The sequence below is a fragment of the Rhinopithecus bieti genome, unplaced genomic scaffold (genome assembly GCF_001698545.2).
Source record: "Rhinopithecus bieti isolate Rb0 unplaced genomic scaffold, ASM169854v2 scaffold_2574, whole genome shotgun sequence".
Lineage (NCBI taxonomy): Eukaryota > Metazoa > Chordata > Mammalia > Primates > Cercopithecidae > Rhinopithecus > Rhinopithecus bieti.
In genome coordinates, this window is record NW_016804493.1 from 8,025,518 (window position 1) to 8,031,517 (window position 6,000).

A 6,000-nucleotide genomic window follows, 5' to 3' on the forward strand; every position below is an offset into this window, starting at 1 on the left:
GACTGTGCCCACCCAGATTAAGGATGGGTCTGCCTTTCCCAGTCCACTGACTCAAATGTTAATCTCCTTTGGCAACACCCTCACAGACACACCCAGGAACAATTCTTTGCATTCTTCAATCCAATCAAGTTGATGCTCAGTATTAAGCATCACATCAACCAAATAGAAATGCTTTCTTTTATTATTTGGGAGTAAGGTAAGCAGTTGCATTATGTAAACAGCAAACTAGAAATAAAGTACAAGTATTCTATTTCCTATTGTTATGATTCTACTGAGGTTCTGTCTGCAGATTAGCTTATTGATAATACGTGATGGCATCCTTGACAATGAGCCTAGTAGACCTCTAACCCTAGAGAGGGTAATTGATCAAGGACCCTGGCTGCTGTTCTCTGAAATTTATCACACCAAGACCACTCTTCCCACTGGCTTCTCCCAACCAGTGACTGAGCATGGCAGGGACACTAAGATAGGCTGGACCCTGGGAGACATCAGACCCCTCTGATGGCTGACTATGCTTTGAGGACTCTCTGAGTCTTGCTGAAACATTTTTAGGCTGCAAGGCAGTCTAAGATATTTGTACCCAAACTACTCTCTCTCCCTTCCCTTGGGCCAGCCTTGCATCACTGTCTGGCTTTCCCTGGTTCCATCACCGTTTTTTACCACAGGCTTTTTCCCTAATAAAATTCTTACATCTGTAATTCTCATCTTGGTGTGTGCTTGTCTGACGACATGGACTAACACATACATCTAGTAAAAGAGCAAGACTTACAATGCCTTGGTATTCTCACTAGCATTTGATTCTCTTCACACCACCTACGTCAAAATAGTTGAATGAAAGTGATCTTATTGGTAAAGGGGGTGGCGGTGGCTAAACAAGCAAATCTGGTGAAGAGTCAACAAGATTTTTACTGAGTCTTATGATCAGAAAGTCAAGTCCTAGAAGACCTTTGCTGAAACCTTACCCTTAACTACACTCACTAGGTGTTGTATTTCTCTCTCGTACTCACATTTCACATAAGAGATAGGACGAAGTGAATGGACATTGGTTGGGTAGGATTTGATTCTCTGATCTCTAACAGATTTATTCAACATTGCCTGAATTTTTGAGGAAAAAGACCGACCGACTCAGATAACAATGAAATTGTCCTGACCCAGAGAAAAGAAAGTTAACAATATTTGATTTGCTCTGAATGATCTATAAAACCGTGAGATAACATTTTTCATGTATCAGATCGGCCAATATTTAAAAGATTGATCTCATCCAGGGTCAGTGAGGGGATATGGAAAAAAGCACCTTTGTTATACGTGCTACGAGTATAAACAGGTAAAACTTGTAGTAAGGTTAATTTGTCAGGATCTATCAATATTAAAGATGGACATAATTTATGGTCCAGGAATCCTATTTTGGAATCTTTACTACAGAAATGTTTGTATAGGAATATAAATATTTTTGTACAAGGAGGCTGCTAATTACAGGGTTGTTTGCAGTAACAACACAGGAAGCAAGCTCAATGGCCAAAAAGATGATTGATTAACTAAATTATAGTACATTCATATCATGGAATATTATGTGACTGTTAACAGGGCTGCCACTAGTCCAGAGGCCACCTTTGTGTAAATTTTTAAAAGATGCCATCCTCTGGGTGAACCAGGCACATGCTAGGATGCACTATTTGGTGAGTGGAGCATGGGCTGGATTTTAATCCACATTACCTTCCTCTGCCAGGTGCTTCTTTGCAATTCACAATCTGAGCAATATTTAGCAACCCACCTCCTAAGAAAATGCGATAGCACTAAATACAATGACATGGAAGGCTATCCACGATACTGTTAATGTTAATATCTTCCCCCCAAGAAAAGAAAAAAATTAAAAACTAGTAAAGTTGGAGAATGTGTTAGTTATCTATTATCGTATAATGATGTTTTGGCCTGGGCAACATGATGGGACCCCATCTACACACACACACAAAAGTTAGCTGGGTGTGGCAACACATGCCTATGGTCCCAGCTACTAGGGAGGCTGAGGTGGGAGGATCCTTTGAGCCCAGGAGTTTGAGGCTGCAGTCAGCCATGATCATGCCACTGCACTCCTGCTTGGGCAATAGAGCGAGATAAATAAAATAAATAAATAAATAAATAAATAAAATTCCTAAACATAGCATCTTAACAAATAGTTATGATCTCACAGTTTCTGTGGGTCAGGATTCCTGGTACAGTTTAATCAGATCATCTGGCTCAGGGTCTGTCACAAAGCTGCCATCAAGGTGTTGGCTGGGGCTATGGCATTTCAAGGATCAGTTTCCTAGCTCATTCATGTGGTTGTTGGCAAGATTTAGTTCCTTGTCTGCTGCTGTACTGAGGTCCCACATTTCTCAAAGGCTGCTCGTTGGAGGCTGCCCTCACTTCCTTGGCTTCTCCATAAGGCAGCCCGCAACATGACAGCCAGCTTCCCTCCGAGTGAACAAGTGATAAGAGCCCAGAGAGAGGGCAAGCAGATGGAAGTCACAGTCTTTCATAACCTAATCTTGGAAGTGACATCCATCACTTTTGCAGTGCAGTAAGTCCTCACTTAACGTTGTCCATAGGTTCTTGGAAACTGCAACTTTAAGCAAAACAATGTACAATTAGACCAATTTTACCTTAGGCTAATTGATATAAACAAGAGTTAAATGCCTAAGGCATATTTCTGCTCACAAAAACATCACCAAGCTTCTAAATAAAGACTAAAACCCTTCTACTTTTAAACAATGAAATAAATATGGGCTATACATTTATTTAAGAAAGATTACTAAAAAGTAAAATAAGGGCCGGGTGCGGTGGCTCATGCCTGTAATAGCAGGACTTTGGGAGGCTGAGGTGGGTGGATCACAAGGTCAGGCGTTTGAGACCAGCCTGGCCAATATGGTGAAACCCCATCTCTACTAAAAATATTAAACATTAGCCAGGTGTGGTGGTGCATGCCTATAGTCCCAGCTACATGGGAGGCTGAGGCAGGAGAATCGCTTGAACCTGGGAGGCAGAGTTTGCAGTGAGCCGAGATTATACCACTGCACTCCACCCTGGGTGACAGGGTGAGATTCCATCTCAAAAAAAAAAAAAAAAAAAAAGGGAAAATAATGATTTACTCAAGTTTTGGTGAGACGGTGTGTTATAGCAGTCATCATGATGAGTTACACCAAGGAATAAGTGTTTGTCAAGTAAAATTGTAAGGTCCCATCACCATGCAGTTCAAAACCCAGCAACTATTCTTGTAAATTTAAGTTCCTTATAGATGCTAGATATTAGACCTTTGTCAGATGCATAGTTTGCTAATATTTTCTCTAATTTTTCTGTTTACTCTGTCAATAGTTTGTTTTGCTGTGCAGAAGCTCTTTCGTTTAATTAGATCCCATTTGCCCATTTTGTTTTGTTGCGATTGCTTGAAAATGGGCAAAGGACATGAACAGACACTTTTCAAAAGAAGACATACCTGCAGCTAAAAAGTGTATTTTAAAAGTTCGATATCACTGATTATTAGAGAAATGCAAATCAAAACCATAATGAGATCCCATCTCACACCAGTCAGAATGGCTATTGTTAAAAAGTAAAAAAATAACAGATGCTGGCAAGGTTGCAGAGAAAAAGGAATGCTTATATACTGTTAGTGGAAGTGTAAATTAGTTCAATCATTGTGGAAAGCACTGTAGCGATTCTTCAAAGAACTAAAAACAGAACTACCATTTGACTTAGCAATCCCATTATTGGGTATATACCCAAAGGAATATGAATGATTCTACCATAAAGATACAAGCACGTGTATGTTCATTGCAGCACTATCCACAATAGCAAATACATGGAATCCACCAAAATGCCTATCAATGGAAGCATGGATAAAGAAAATGTGGTAAATATACACCATGGAATACTATGCAGCCATGAAAAAGGAGATCGTGTGCTTTACAGAAACATGGATGGGGCTAGATAGAGGCCGTTATTCTTACCAAATTAACAGAAAACCAAATACCACATGTTCTCACTTATAAGTGGGAGCTAAATGATGAGAACACATAGACACAAAGAGGGGAACAACAGACACTGGGCCCCACCAGGGGGTAGAGGGTGGCAGGAAGGAGAGGTGCAGAAAAAATAATTATTAGGTACTGGGCTTAGTCCCTGGGTGATGAAATGATCGGTACATCAAACCCTTGTGGCACAAATTTACCTATATAGCAAACCTATACATGTGTATTAGTCTGATCTCATGCTGCTGATAAAGACACACCCTAGACTGGGCAACTTACAAAAGAAAGAGATTTATTGGACTTGTAGTTCCACTTGACTGGAGGTGGGGCCCTCACGATCGTGGTGGAAGGTGAAAGGCACGACTCACACGGTAGCAGGCAAGAAAAGAGAGCTTGTATAGGGAAACTCCCATTTTTAAAACCATCAGATCTTGTGAGACTCATTCACTATCATGAGAACAGCGCAGGAAAAACTTGCCCCATAATTCAGTCACCTCCCATTGGGTTCCTCCCACGATAGGTGGGAATTGTGGGAGTTACAATTCAAGATGAGATTTGGATGGGGACACAACCAAACCATATCAACATGTATCCTTGAACCTAAAATAAAACATTTAAAAACCTCAGCAATTACAAAATTACAAATAGAGAAGGCTGGCAGAGCACTGTCATGCCACATCATTTATGGTAGTGCATTTGTATGATTATCTGAGACTATGAATTTTTATTTTTACAATAATTTGTATTCATTCGTTCATTTTCCAAACTGCTTGTTGCACTTCAGGGTCGGGGGTGGTCAGAGACTGTCTAGGCAGCTCAAGGATCAAGGGGGGATTTAGCCCTGGACAGGCCACCATGCCATCGCAGGGCACGCTGTCACACACACTCACACTGAGACCATATAGACACACCAGTGCACCTAACAGGCACAGCAAACTCCACACAGACAGTGGCAATGGCCAGGAATTGAGTTTTTTTCCTCATTAACATTATAATACAATGATGTTGAAGGAAAGGGCATTATTCAATCACCTGCTACATTCTATTTGTTAGAAACAAGTTACCAGCTTCATCCCACACACACGGGGAGGGGACCACTCAGTGGCATGAATACTAGAAGGTTGGAGGCATTTGGAATTGGCTTAGAAGCACCTACCACGGAGGATATGCATTGAACTGCAAATATGTAAATAGTTATCTCTGAGACAGAGAATTGAAGGAGGTTTTTTTCTTAAAATCCTTTCAAACTTAAAAGTTGTAAGAATAATATAAGGATCTCCTATATACCAGTGTTCCCAGATTAACTGTTTCCATTTTGCCCCGTTTACTTTGTCATTCTTTCTGTCTATACGTAAGTTCATAGATGCATGCATATTATTCTTTCTTTCTGAATCATTTGAGGGTAAGTTGGTGATTTTGTGTTCCTTTATCTCTTAATATCTCTGTTGTTTATTTTCTAAGAGCAAAGATATTCTCTTACATAACCACAATGAAATACCAAAATCAGGAAATCAAACGTTAATATTATGCTATCACAGAATCCGTATTCAAATTTCATCAAATTTCTCAGGAATTCCTTCGTATCTTTTTTCCCCTTGGTTCAGGATATGATCCAGGATCACGCATTTTATTTAGTTGTCATGGCTCTTTAGATTCATTTAATCTGAAACAGTTCCTCGGCCTTTCTGTGTTTTTCTTGATCTTGACATTTTTTGAAGAGTACGAGCCAGTTATTTTCTAGAATATTCCCCAGTTTAGGTTTGTTTGGTGTTTCCTCATTGTTAGATGTAAGTTATCCATTTTGGGCAGGAATACCATAAAAGTATTTTACAGGCGCATTGGCTCACGCCTGTAATCCCAGCACTTTGGTGGGAGGGCCGAGCAGGGCGGATCACGAGGCAGGAGATGGAGACATCCTGGCTAAGACGGTGAAACCCGTCGTACTCAAAAATACAAAAAAATTAGCCGGGCAATGTGGCGGGCACCTGTAGGCTGAGGC